Raw genomic sequence first — 15,237 nt, 5'->3', positions numbered from 1 at the left:
GATTTTCAACTCTAGTGGGACTCTAAAACTAAGGTCCTATATCCATATTTAGGTATCTGCCTTAAAAAACTTCACTTTTCAATGTGCTGTGCATCCAATATCCAACTTTGATTTACATTCCAGAAAATCAAGGTCAAAGCTAAGCCTGACTTTCTTTCATCTTCTGCAGATTATTTATTACAAAAGATACACCACTGCCTCTTGAGGTGTTAGTCCTCCATAGGACAAAGTTTCATCATTTCAGATCTGTTTTTCAGTCCTCTGAATGTACATTTTTTTATATGGGTATCTAGTTCATGGGCAATTTTGTGTCGCTTACTTTTGAAGTTGACTGCTCTATGGGATAACGAGACTAGGAATCACGCCATGGAAAGATTTTGCCTTGTTGCCATAAGAGCTGAAGAAAGGAATTTGGATTTCTGAGTGCCTTTGACCTTTGGTACGTAGGTGAGACCTTATTTACAGCTGCTGCATGTGTCCTGTCTGGGCTGGCTAGCAGAGGACGAAGTTCAGGTGCATTCGTTTCCAATTTCTGCCTGGGAGAAGGGGGAAGGAAGGAGAAGGTGTATGTAACGCTTCAAGGCTTAAGTTAATGTAAAATAAATCAAATCTGAGATGGTGTTTTAAAAGACAAATCTGGCAGTTACAGGGAGGAGAAGGTGCTGGGCCTGGAAACATATTTGTCTTTTTTAAATGCTCACTTTCAAGCATGTCTGGTTTCTAGCCCAGTTTGTATCAGAAGGGATCAATTTTTTTTCCCCGTTTCCCTGTTCTACTTTTGTGCTGGTATTGTCTGAATCCCAGAGTGAACAGCAATACATCATCCTGCTTCAACATCTGCTAGAGCCCCCTCTCTTTCTAATCTGCCCAGATCCCCAAAGCCTTTCCCACCTGCTATAGCACCAAATGCTCATTATAGCACACAGCTACGCCCTTCACTGTCCTTTCTCCCTGACTCTCAAGGTTAACATGGAACAATGACTATTATTAAACGGGGTCTTTAACAATGTAAAGGCAGCCCAAGCTGGGGAAGGGAGTTGGGGGGTGGGGGGAGAAAGGGAGCTGGGAGGATTTGGGTAACATGCCAGCTTTGCTGGCAACAAAGATCTGCGAGAAAGCTGTGGCCAATTTTCCAGTCGAAACATGACTCATTGAACAGAGATGCACCCGAAATAAATAGCTTCCCTGTTCTGCGCCCAGCAGAAGCAGGAGCCACACCCTCCTGTGGTTGAGTGTCAGGGTACTGCGGGTACCACTCCAAGCAGCTTGGTGGAGCAGCGTGGATAAAAATGGCAATTCTGAAGGAGCTGGATGCTCTAGGGGTTTTGTTTATTGCTTGGCAAACTGAAAATTGGCAGCAATTGGAAGACCTTTCTTTTTCCTCTTTCCCCCCCAAGCCTCCTACACACCCCACACACACCCCAACTTCAAAAGATCAACCTGCCTCTTCTTGCTTGCATCACCAGATCCCTTGCCAGGGGAGATGGGGGCACGGGCACCTGTGGGCGGTGGGAGGAGAAGGAAGCGGACGGCAGGGGAGAAGGACAGGCTCACATATGTTGCTGTGGACTGTGTCTGATTGTGGGGTGCAAGGCGACTGCCGTGTTGGAGAATGGAGGCTCGTCCTGAACACTGCATTCCCTTGCTTTGCTCATATTCTGTCTTAGGATAACTGGAGTGACCTAACATGTTAGGAGTTTTGGGTGGTTTGGGTTCCTTTATTGACGTGACATTAAATAAATGAAGAAAAACTTTCTTTAATGGTGTCTTTCAGCCCTTGCAGCCCAGTGCATGGATTGTACTGTGTCATATCAGAAGGGCTTCAGACATGTGTTAAGTCTGATGAGACTGCATATTTCTACGCACATCTCTAAGGCATGACCCTGGCCCCACTGCTATCCTGTCCCACATCATGCATTTCCATCCCCTAACAGATGACTGCAGTGGCCTCCCCTTACTGCCTAAACCATGCAGCACTATGGCATGTTGAGCAGAGCAAACTTTTAGAACCGATGTGGCCCACACCGAGGACCTGGGTTGTGTCTGGGCATGTGCAATGGCAGACAGAGGGACTTGGAAAGGATGGAGAGAAGAGGATGGCTTGTGTTAGTGGTAGCTGTTGCTGTCATATGTTAGGCATCCCTGTCAGATGGCAACTTTCCGGGTCTCTGGATGGATGGAAACATGCTGTGTTTCTTCTTTATGACTGTGCTTTTGAGACCATGTCTCTTTTAACAAGCCAGCTAAGGTACATACCTGTTGGATTTAAGCACTTCATTTATTCATTACTTGCTCATTCCACTGAACAGGAACAGTTTCTTAGAAAATGACTTAAAAATCCATTTTTAGCTGGACCTTATGTAAATAAAGCTGCGGCGAATGCAAATACACAAAAAATCATGCAGGAAGGGGGCAAAACATATTAAATAAAATGCAGATCTTTCAAAGAAATGTCAACAACTCATGCTTTCTGTTTACCACACTCAAATTCATCAAAGGTGGGATTATAGTTATCTGAAAACTGCATCTGAGTGGTGTTCTTCAGATGAAACCTAAAGCAGGCTAGCTATGCACCAAGCTGAAAATATTTCATCCAGCTATAGCAGTTCAACCCCAGAGCCCCATACCCAGACATCTAAGGGTCAGCTTTTAAATAAAAACTGAAAAAGAAACAAGAACAAATGAGGATTTGGCCCTAGACCATAAAAATGAAATGTCACTTGAACTTGATTGCATTTCTGCTGATGCTAGCTGAAGTTAGGCTAGCAGTTTCAAGGGAGCAAGATCATGACTTCTGTATACGCTAAATCATGACCGTGACACAACTCCTCTTAAATGTTCGACCATGATGGGAGTCCCACTTGTCAGATATCTTTGGGGACTTTCTTATTCAGTTTTTGGGTGAACAAAATTATTTTCTGGAACATATTCTTCATCTTATTTTGGAACATGGGCAGGATGAAGGACAAAAACGTGCATGTTTTCTCTCTCTCTTTATGGATATATATACACACACATACATGAATGTTAGAGCTTATGCATGCCAATCAAAAAAGGAGGGAAAAAACCCAAAGTACTATTAAAAAAAACCCACACAGATTGGTCTGATGACAGTTGTGGGTGGCTATGCTTCAAAGATCCCATAAACCTCCTTCAGCTGCATGAGGTTTTACTGCAGTTCAGTGTGGGTGATGGGATGTTTCCATATGCACTTCCTTTCAGTTATTGTCCTCTGGTGAGACTTCCTTTACTCTGCTGAGAAGACCACCATTTTCACTTTCCACCCACAGACAGTCTTCCTGGCCTAAGTAAGACCAGTGGATTGTGCTCTGCAGCCACTCGCCCTGCTCACCACCGTCTGCTAAACGGTGGACTGCTGTGACAGGCATGGTAGCTCACACGAAAGGATGCTGAACATTGCTCCACTATCTCAACACCACCACAGAAAAAGTTACCAGTACCTAAAAAAAAAAAGCTGTAAAACCTATTTTCTATGACAAGCATCGTGAGATGCTCAAACTGTAGGTGCACATGCTTATGGCTCATGTCAAGTGTTACTTGTAATCATTTTACATGCATTAAAATACAAACAGAGAATGTGTAGAAGGAGCAAGCCTTGGAAAACAACCAGCTGGTATTTAAGTGTTTCTGTTGTCTGAGGGAAAGAAAGAAAGAAAGAAAGAAAGAAAGAAAGAAAGAAAGAAAGAAAGAAAGAAAGAAAGAAAGAAAGAAAGAAAGAAAGAAAGAAAGAAAGAAAGAAAGAAAGAAAGAAAGAAAGAAAGAAAGAAAGAAAGAAAGAAAGAAAGAAGCAAGGAAGGAAGAAAGAAAGAAAGAAAGAAAGAAAGAAAGAAAGAAAAAGAAAAAGCAAGAAAGAACGCTATCCACTACTCGTGCTGCCGTGAGAGAAACAAGAAAAGAGGAAGTACAAAGCCAAAGCAGAGCCTTGTTCAAAGCCTGCCTGCCTTGCTGGCCCTGCCTCCTCAGAGGCTGGCTCAGAGCTGCAGGTCTGGAGCCCTCTGAATACTGCAGGAATTTGGATATATTTCTTAAATTTGCAATTTCATCTCTTTTCTAAAACAAACAAGCAAAAAAAATGAGTGTACTTTAAATAACATTAACATCATGACACAAACTAAAATAGCTCAAGAAATGCAAAATTATGGTAATTACGGATAACCTTGACACTCTCTGCCCTTTAATCACACCATCTGGCCTCCTCCCTCCACCAAAGCCAGGAGTTAAGATTAGAGTCACCCTTCACTTTGAAACACTTGGATTTAAACTTCCTTCCATTTGCACCATGTTTTCACATCTCTGAAAAACATCCTGGGGCAAATATCCCAGCATTCATCTCAAAAGCCAAGGTTCCTCGGTGTGCAGACCCCACTCTTGCTGACTTAGACACCCCAGTACAATGGCATATGTGTATCAGTAACTGTGCCCACTCCCTTTTATTTCTGCTGGCACAGAATCAGCCCTGAGGTTTGAACTAGATCTTGTGAACAACTGGATCAGCTCTCAAAGATCCCTCTGTGTCTCTGAGGGATCTCACTTTACGCTTAATTACACATGCATACACACACGTTCATGCAAGCTTCATGAAAAGCATGATCATCAGTGAGGTGTTGGAAGAATTTAGGCACCTTATGCACACTGAATTCAGTCCCCTTGGATATATATAGACACATTATGGTACTGACTTAATGGCATGATCACTTTTCTTTTCTTTTTTTTTTTTTTTTCATATGACTTCCACTTCACTTAGTAGATCAGAGGAAGGATGCTTATTTAATGATGAGCCTCGTGACGTTTTGTTTTTTCTTTGCTCTGCGTGTGTCCTTATGCCTCCCTCACTTCCCACAATTCAGAGCTGTGCCTTCTGCAGTACATACTTTCTAGCTGTGCCACCAGTGAAACAGAGCTCCTACACGTAGCAGTTGCTTGAAGTTTGCTGTGGTGGTGCAGACTTCTCTGCCTCTACCCCAAACTCACTCCTCCGACTCCGAGCTATCGCAGTCCGGTGCCTTCCCACTCTCCTTTCCCAAATGCTTTTATTTCATCACCCAGTCAGTCACAATTTCCACCGCGGAAGCCCGACCACTCTTCTTCTCACCACCATCTGGTCATGCACTAAAGCAAAAGCTTCTAAAATTCCACTTGCACTAGCTCCGTAAACCTTGTTAGACTCTTATTACTTACTGGAAATGTGAGCAGAAATCCTCATTATCTATCCCTGAAGAGCTTTATAATGTGCTAATCCCATCAAGCCTGCTTTTAGGCACAGACCTAGAACCCTGAAGGAAACAAGACCTTGCAACCATGGCCATTGCTCTTGGGGGACAACCTGACAGCGTTTTTTCCCAGCTCAACGGATGGGCTGTGCTCTGCAGGCGTTCAGGTAGCGCATCTGCTGTACTGACATCTGTCCCAGTAACAGCAGCACTGCCTACAAAGGTGAGTGTTACATTGCCCAAGCAAGGCTCAGAAACCTGCCCTTATACTCGCGCAGTGCAGCACAATTTGTGCCTAAGAAAAATCATATAATATTTATCTTGTTTAGTTCTGTGGGATTTTTGTCAGACTCACAAGCAGGCCTTTTGGCACTCTGTGTTATTGGAAATTTCCCAAACACATGTAACAAAAAACTCAGTCAGTTTAATACAATTATCAGCTTTTTCTCAGTCTGTGTTAGTCTGTGTTTGTCTAATGTCCGGGTAGATATTTTCTATTTATTAAAATCAATAAATCTGCTACTTTGAAGATAAAGGCACATTTCTTGTGAAGCCTACTGTACGTTGCACTCTAATGCTGCAGCCTGTCCACTGTGCTCCACAGCAGAGCAGCAAATGAAACTGATAGTTAACATGCCTTCGTTAAACCGTTTCCAAAGTCATCTTCTAAAGAAACATCCAGAGGAGCTATGTGTCCTTCTATTTTCTGCCAGGATAAATCATGCATCTAGGAACTTTATTGTATTCTTTTCCTGGGTGTAAATAGACTCCTCATAAGTAGCATGTGCAGTACGTACTCACATATTCCTGGCTTTATAGCAGATGAATTTAGACTCCTTAGGTAGAATGTGTACTCTTGTAATTTTATGTTAGTCACTTAAAATTGTTGGTTCTCTGTTTATCTTTAGATCTGACAACATCTCCACCTTCATTACTTGTTTCACCTGTAAATATTTGAGTTACCATTGTCTTCTGCGAGATTTTATTCTTCCCATTATGACGCATTACTATTTTACTCTAAGCACATTGCCACTGTCCCAACAAAAGCCAGGTTTCTAGAAACATAACTCTTCACACTTCTGAGTGTCTGCAGCCCTAACAGGTTTTTCTTCTTCTCGTGTCCACACTGCAAGTCAGAGCCAAGCCATACCAAGATTTGCTTGTGGGTACAAAAGGCACGGGATTAGTAATGTCACGCAAGTGACAAAAACGGCTGCTTTGCTTTCAAGTGCACTGAGATAAGCAGATTATAACATGTTCTGTGTGTTCTAGCCCAGTTCCCATTTTTAACTACAGAAATGCTTGGCTATGTTGAAAACACGAGGAGATCAAATTTTTTACTTTTGAGAGAATTATCCTGCCTCCTATTCAGCAGGCTCTCTGTTAACACACTGTACTTCTTTCTTCTCTCTGACTTTATTTTTGCCCTCTCTCCTCCTCTGGCTTTCAGCTTGTCCTTTCCCTTCCTTTTGATTTTGTGCTCAAACCTTTTACTTTTTCTTCCCTGCGAACACAGACCTGGCCTTTCCCCCCTTCTTAGCTCAAGGCTTAGTCTTTTGCTTCCCTTTGGCACGAGGCATAACCTTCTGTTTCTCCCTCTCTTTATGTTGTTTGACTTTCCCTCTCTGACTTCCCACATCTTCTAATTCAGTTTTTCCCCCAGGGTGGTGGGGGGGTGGGGGTGGTGGTTCAAATGGCTGCCTTCCTCGAAGAGATGGGCCATCATCTCCTGCATCACCTCGTCTGCCAGATGCTCCCTGCAGCTCTGGCGACAGACCTTGCCAGCCCAGCTTTCTCGCTGACCTGTGTTGCAACTCCATGTGCAACAGCAGAGCCTTGACTGCAGCTATGACAGATCCTTGGAAAGCAAGGAGGGAGCGTGGTTCTCTGCCTGGATACTGATCCTCACGCATCCAGGTTATCCTGTATATACTGGTCAAGCTTTGGCAACCAGCATCCTGTTTCTCAGTGTCCTCTTAAAGATCCTTCTGATCAGTTCAGTCATCTCTATTTCATAGCCTGTAGTACATACCCAAGGGCGTATACTCGATGCCTCTTTCTCCTACTAACAAACACGGTGGCTGCACACAGAAAAAAATAACTGTTTGTTGTATACCAGCAAAGTCAGAGCCTTTTAGAGGGCTTGTTGAAAATATTAAAGCCATTTTCCTTGAATAATAGCATCTGGTCCTTTGCAATTTGGTTTTTTCCCAAATATTTTCCTCTGTGCCTCCATGACTTTAAAGCAGCTTTCTCCCTTCCCCACTGCTGCTGAGGAGGTGGCTCTCTCTCTGGCAGCTGGGTGGCACCTCTGTCTCCTTGACACATCTCTGCAGCTCTGACCAGAAGCCCTGTCAGCCTGATGTTCCCATCCAGCATGGGCTGCCTCTCCCTGGGACGTCTCCCCTGCCCTCACTGCCCATCCCTGCTCACCCTTTGTGCAAGGAGCACCCCGACAGTTCTGTCCAGGGGCTTGGGTCTCTCTTTAATCTCCTTCCCTTCAATTTTTGGCAGGGTAGCATAGCCAGCTATGGGCCCACTCCTGTGCTTTGCATGAGGGGAAGTAACTTGCTGCTCGGCTGTGCAGAAAGTTTCACTTGTTCTTTTCTCATTTCTTCCCCTTTCCTTCCATCTCTCCTGGAGCAGATCCACACGTCTATCTAGCTGTGCCTTGTTAAAAGGACATCAGCCTGAGGCTGAGTGGGACACTTATTAAGGGTAATGCAGTCACCGTATACCATATGCGATAAAGGAAGCAGAAACCACACAGCAAAGTCCAGATTTTGTCCAGGGTTCTGATCCCAGTCGCTGACTATAGAAATGATCGGTACTGCAGTTTATTAGAGAATGATGGCTGGACATGGAGCCATGGCTGTGTTGAAGGGAAGTTGCAGCTGAAAAAAAAAAAAAAAAAAGAAAAAAAGAAAAAAAAGTGTCTGGCTGGAATTACAATGTACAAAGGAATGGAAAAACACTTACTAGTCTGTGAGAACTAATGCTATGCAAATTAATTCAATTCAGCATTAACTTCATGCAGATCCATCTGCATAACATGTTGCAGGCTTTTTAGAGGTGCTGTAGCTGTTCCAGATTGCTGAACGAGACCCCTCGACTTTAGAAATGTTGGCCGAAGTCAGTATTTCAAAAGGCTGGTGTCGCTGGCCATGCTGGCATCCTCGTGCTGCTCCTCTTCCTCCAGCTGCAGAGTCACAGTGTCCTGCAAAGGCCCTTGTTAGCCGATGTCTTCAGTGCGCTTTTTCTGCATCTCTCCTGTGGATATTTAACTCAATTTCTTGAGTTTGGTGTGTCTATAAAATTTTCCTTTACAGATACAAACTTCTTCCATGTGATTTCACATGGTCTGTGCCAAAATAGATTGTCAATGCAAACCTCAGCCTATTTCTCCCCTGAGTATATAATTTTTCACATGCAAATAGAGCTGCTTGTGTTAATTTTAAAATATACTTTATAATTATTTTTACTTTATACCCCCCTCCCCCCCTAAAATAGAAAGCAATCAAAGAGAAAGCAGCCAGTCAGGAAAATGTTTAATTGAGTGTAATAGCAATTCTTACCAGCATCAGAATAGAGTCTGCACAAAAAACTTTGAGGCACCAGCACTTCTACCGGATAGATTGACAATTGTCTCAATCTTCATTCACCTTATGTGCATGGCTGTCAGTATCTGAGAAGTACCAGTTTAGTGCAGTGGGAAGTGAGCAAGGAATCAATGCCAGAATTTTCAAGTTTAGGGAAAATATGAGAAATAATATCACTTCGCATAAATGTCATTCACTCTGCTGTGCTGCCTAAATTCAGCATCTAAATAAGAAAGGAGAAAAAAAATAAAAAAAAAAGCTCCAACCTTTCATAAGATGCAGTTGAGCTATCTTGCACAAAGGAGCCAGGCAGGGAAGGTCAGTGTTAGGGTTACTGCCTCCACCATGAGGCTGCCCTAAGTTATGTTCACCAAAACAGTCCTGCTGACCTGGGCAGGCTGGGTGAATGAACAAAGGCAGCCAGAACAGTTCTTTACCACCATCTGCCTCCACATACAAAGAAGCTCTAAAGCCAATTCGGTTGAGTTACAGCATCTTTGCACTGGTGGAATGAAAAATGTGGACCACCAGCCCATGTTCCACCCAGGTGGCTCCAGGCAAGAGGTGACTCAACTTCAGCTGTCCCCCATGGCCAGAGACACCCTACAGAAAGGCCGACAACCCTCCCAGTTGTGCCTGGGAAAACTCATACCTCATAGACTGCAATCAGACCCAAAGGCAATGCCACTCCAGCAGAAACTGCGTTGCTTTCATCCTTTGGGGTCATGCCAAGGCAAACCAAGGTCCCCAGCCTGAACTCTTTCTTGTACGCAATTGTAAATTAAGAGGAATATCCCTGCTATAAAACCTTCTGAAAAAACTAAAAGAGTCAGGTCACAGCTCAGTCTAACATAGTTCAGATATCTGATAAGGATTTTACATGAGGAGGACACTGCATCTAATGCATCTAAACTGAAAAGGGCTGGCAGTAAACCTACAGGTCTCACCAAGGGAAAAAGAAGTTAGCTGTGCGTTTTATAGTGGAGAATGTTTACAAGAGCTTCTTATGGGGAGCAAGGTGGTCTGCCATGGCGAGGCAGTGTGGACCCACACAGTGATCCACCTGACCAGAAACCCTGCAAGCATTGTCCCCCCAAGGCCCCTAAAATAGCTTGGAAAATTACTTTGCTCTTCAAAACAAAGGCAAAGCAAAATACTTAATGAATTTTGAGTGTTCCATGAAAGCTAGGTAAAACTATCATGCAAAATATACCATGATTGCAGGTTTGTAAGGACTCCTTAACCCTTTTTTTTTTTTTTTAAATGATGACAAATCATTACTGCTGTAGTAGAATTATGATAATAGCAGCTACAGCTAACAGTACCAAAATCTAAGGTGCTTTTAGGAACCTTCTCTTGTGAATTATGGCTCTTTAACCATCAGGTGGCTGTGAGAAAGAAATTAAAAGATAAATACTTCGAAAATTAGATTCAAGGTTTCCTCATGTTAGCTGCATCCAAAACATAACAGCTGCGGAAAACTACTTGAATTTAACCTCAGTCATCCTACACATCATTGCTCGGATTTTGTGTGTTTTGTGTGTTTTGTCTGTGGATTTTCTTCAATTGTTACATTTGATGCAGGCCCTGATATTGTGGCTTGTTGCACTTGATAACATGAAAGCAATGGGAAAAAAGACAGTCCTGCCGAGTTTGAATGAGGCTTGTGAAATGTGAGCCCTTATCAAATGGAAAATCAACCATAATTTACATTTGGGGTGGGGGCTCTAAAGCTCAGAGCACCTTCATTTATAAGTTACAGCAAAGTCTGACAGCGAAATCAGGTCTTTACATAATTTGACATTGCTCACTCCTTGTTGGGTGCATGACAAGCCGTGTGCTGGAAGGACAAGTGTGTAACTGTCGAAGAAATAGAAACTTTTTCTCCTCTGCCTAAGAGAAACACTTTCCAAAACGCCTGTCCTTATCTCCTCTGGCCAGCCACATCTTGCACAGACCATCTTCTTGACTCCTGGTAACCCACCTTAAACCCATGGAATGAGCAGAATGAGAATGAAATAGTTCATACTCCATGTACCATAAAATCAACAGGGAGCGAGACAGAGAGAAAAACCCTCCATTCATTGCATCTGGCATCCTTTTTATCAGGTACCCTATATAAGCAAATATGGTGTTGAGCTGTCAAGTCTGAGGTCATGGCTGCTCCAGAATCGGAGCAGTTTAGTGTATTTTAGTATGCATTCATTACAAGGTACAGCATACAGTTAAGAAACGCACTTGTGGCGCCAGCGTGTGATTATGGCAAGACGGGCTGACCACTGGGAAATTGCTGAGCTAACAGGGAGAGGAGCCGGGCTGAGCAGTGCCGGAGCCAAGTTTGCAGACAGCCGCCGCACCAGCACACCTTGTCATGACAGATCTGCAGCGCTCTGTGCTCAGGATACTCCTTGGAGAGACGGTGTGTTTTCCTAAGGAAAAGGGAGTGCGCGTTTTCAAGGGGCTGTTTATGAATCCTCTCTGCTATCCTATTTTTGAATTCTCTGGTGTGCCTGTGTGGGTTGTCTGTGTGTGTAAATTATCCTTCTAATTTTCTATCTCTCTGCATCTCTTTGGGTTATTTCTTTTTTTCTCCCTCGCTCTGTCCTCCCCACCCCCTCCCCACCACCACACCCCCCTCCCCCCCCACCACACCCCCCTCCCCCCCCCCAAAAAAAAAAAAAGTTTGAAAGCCTAACCACAATGTAAAACAAATAAAAATAATACAGAAAATCAGCTTCATATTTAGTGGGCAACTGGCTGCCAAAACCCCTTTCAGAGTAACCATTATGTGAGGCAGGTATAAGTCAGACACCTTAAAAATAGTGACATTTTGGTCACAGCACACAGTCTATTAGTCTGTGGGGGTTTTTTTGTGGGTCAAAAATGTCTTTCAGCCCCTTGTGAATGTTTTCCTCTGCACATAAATGTTTGCTCCACCCCCCCACCCCCCACCCCCCCTTTTCCAGTTTCAAGCAGCCTGTTTATTCAGGGTACAAAAAAGAGAGTACAAGAGTTGTTAAGCAGAAAAAGAATTTAGACAGAATGTCAAATGATAACCATGACAACTTAGGAAGCAATAATGAAGAAGCCCAAAGCCTGAGAAGCTAAAGTTTATCTCTTAAACCTGAAAAAAACCACCCTGCAACTCAAATGGATCGTGCTCTGCTGGGTGCACCTGGCCTGAGTGAGACGTGGAACATCTATGGAGGTGCGGGGGCCTACCCTTACAACATAGTTTTGCAATAGCAAAAAGTGCTATAGGTTGACTATAGGAAGCATTGGTAGAGATAGGGAAGAGACAGCGATGTCCCTGAAATCTTGGGGAAAAAATCTTCGCCTAATTTGCTGCTCATGTAGCAGCTAAAGGGAATCTTTTCTACACAGTGCAGAAGTACAAAAGAAGGCGATAAGGCCTGGAACCTTTATTTAAATATTGTGTCTTCAAACGGTAAGTGTCTTTGTGGTTGGGGGTGGGTGGGTGGGAGTGTTCTGGGTGATTAAAAAATGTCTGCTAAAAAAGTTGTAGTTAGAGATGCATTTAAGCTGACCACAAGTTCCTTCTCCCTCATCCTCTTAGGGTGGCGCTTTCCTCAGCCCACTTACACCTTTAAAACACCTTTCTAAAGTCTTTGTGTTGTTAAGCCAGCAGTCCCTGGGTCTGTCACCCTAAGGTGACACTCCCGAGCATCACTTCATTTTGAATCAACATGTTCCCTTAGCATGGCTAAAACAGCTGGCAATACAGGAGTGTTTAAGAAAGAATAAAAATATTATGGGTGAAACTGATATAAAAGCCTGATTCTTCTTACCTATAAGAAATATACCAGAACAGCCTGGCTGGCAAAGAATAATGCAATAACAGGGACCTCCTACTTGTTAATTCACCCCAGGACATGGGAATTCTAACAAGACTGTTATCTTATTTTGGGCTTATTCCTGCATATGTAAATGAGAATACACTATACCTAATATATGTTGTTGGGAGGACATCCATGTTGGTGTGGTATTTGGTAATTGTGAGGCACTGGAAGGGCAGCATCCCAACTGTGCCATTTCCCTCTGGCTGCTGGGGAAGAAGTCAGGATCAAAACCACACCACTTTATGTCCCCGTCTGCAATCTGTCAAGGGAAGCCAGCCTCACAGAGCATCGTTTATAAAGCTTTGAGATCTCTGCATGAAAGACGCTCAACAAGAGGCTGTTAACAAAAGCGAGCTTCAGGAAACTTATTGAACTAGGGCTGTGCAAAATTCACACTGAATTTGATGCATGCAAATTTATTCCTGATTTTCAGCGCACAAAGGGTTGAACAAACCTCAAATGCAATTGAAGCAACCCCATGTCATCGACTGTCACCCACGTCTTCAGGATTTTTAGTCTCCTCTTCAGAAGGTTCCTCTGCCGAGAGCACGTCCTCTGTCCCCCACTCCCAAGCTCCCTGCTTTCACCCTCTTCTCCCCTCATGCTTTCCATCTATTCAAGACTTGCTTCTGGCACCCAGTTAAACACTTTCCAAATAGAAGATTTTCAGAATCTCAAAAGATCATTGAGGCACAGCTCTTGAAAAGGATTTAGTTGTTTTCCTTTTATTGGAATTTAGCTACTTTAAAGGGTACTTTAATAGGTGCCTGGGCACCTTAGGGATCCAGGCCTTGGTGCAGAACTCCTACAGGCTTCAACGGCAACTAGACACCTAATTTCTAATTGTGTGTTCCACATATACATGGAGATAATTCTGACAGACTACAGAGAGTCCTCCAATTCATACCAGTTCCCTGCTTATCTTGAAATGCAAAAGTTGGATTTTTTTACATTGCTTCCATGTTGACTACTCTGGTATTTATTTTAAATAACAAGGATTTTATTTTTAATAATGGAAATCTTAGTTATTTAAATTAGAAGTCACAATCTCTTTATTTTTCACAACAGATGCTCTGCGAATTGTATGAACTTGTGAATTTCAAAGCTTCTCTGAAGAATTCAGAAGCACAGCTAAAACTTGTAAAGTTTAACGGGATAAAAGTGAAAATATCCCTGAGTCCTGACATCTATTTGCTGTAAACCTTGGTTATGTAAAAAATGCCAGGCATCTTTTTTTCCATGTGTTTTAAAAGCTATAGTGTTTCATTAGTAGTGCAAACATAAGCCACTGATGTTATATAAAGAACGTAACCTTAAGATGGTATTTTAAAAGCCCTGTCCAAAACATAAAATGCAAAATTCAAAGTACCTGCAGGGGACATTGTCACCAATTAATGTGGAGTGCTTTAGGAACAACAGTTTATCCTATAAGAACATCAAAGTTTGACCCAGTAGCTGCTGGGGACAGCGGAGAGAGATCTGGTAATATTTTTTGTGCATAGCCACTTCCCCTCCTGACATGTTCTGTGCAATGAAAACCATCCCTTGACTGAACACAGCTCAGTGGTTTTGAAGCATTTTCTTAATCAATCAGCTGCCATGTAGTTCTGTGTGCACTTTGCATCATTTGTGTCGTATGTTTTCTCAAAGCAAAGTGTGCTGCTCCTGTGGCTGCTTCTGCTCCTAACACTGTACCGTACCTCTCTGGGGAAGAGATCTGAGGTCTTTGCATTCGCCTGCAGCCCCAGCAGGGATTGCAAATGCCAGTTCTCTTTGCAGGATGTCAGAGTGAGCAGGAAAGCGGGTGGAGGAACAGCTATGGTGAGGCAGAGGTGCAGGGTGCGAGTCAACGTTGGATTGCTGTTTCCCTGAAACCTCACAGAAGCAAGAAATGGGGCTGCTGCAACCCTTGTTTTCAAGCCCTGTGTTGTTGCCTTTAATACCCCAGTTGCTATGCGGACCCCTGCTGAACCCTTGTATTTATACCTTTATTTATAGAATTATTTTTGCAGTGGTCTTTGCTCCTCACCCTTTGCTGGCTGTGGCAAAGACATTCTGAATTCCCGCGTCTGTGGACTTACTTTCTACTCGCTGCAGTAAGTAGCAGGGCAAGTAACCACATAGCTATTGCCACTGCCATGCACACAGCTGCCACAGTGACAAATACCAGGAGGACCACGTCTCCTGTTACACCGAGCCTTAGAAGGGATGCACTGGAACAAATGCTGGGTTTGACTGTCAGATTCTCAGATGTGTCACATATTTCTTCAGAGCTTGAGGCTGTTGCAACAGCTGTTTGTAAACACTGCAAATCCAGCATTAAACTGGGGAAGGAGAATATTTTTTTTCAACTTCTGGCTTCCTGAAGCATCCTTAAAAATGTTGCAAATACACTGGCATTTCTGCTGTTGATCTAAATAGCAACTAGTGTTGGTTTTCAGCTGCGCGGGCCAGTGGGCAGGCTCCGTCCCCGCATCCTCCTGTGTCGGGTGACTCATCAGCAAGTCTGAGAATGTGCATCGGGCTGTGGCTCCAGCAGGAAAACAC

The sequence above is a fragment of the Falco biarmicus genome, chromosome Z (assembly GCF_023638135.1).
Source record: "Falco biarmicus isolate bFalBia1 chromosome Z, bFalBia1.pri, whole genome shotgun sequence".
Lineage (NCBI taxonomy): Eukaryota > Metazoa > Chordata > Aves > Falconiformes > Falconidae > Falco > Falco biarmicus.
This window is presented reverse-complemented; position numbering follows the sequence as displayed.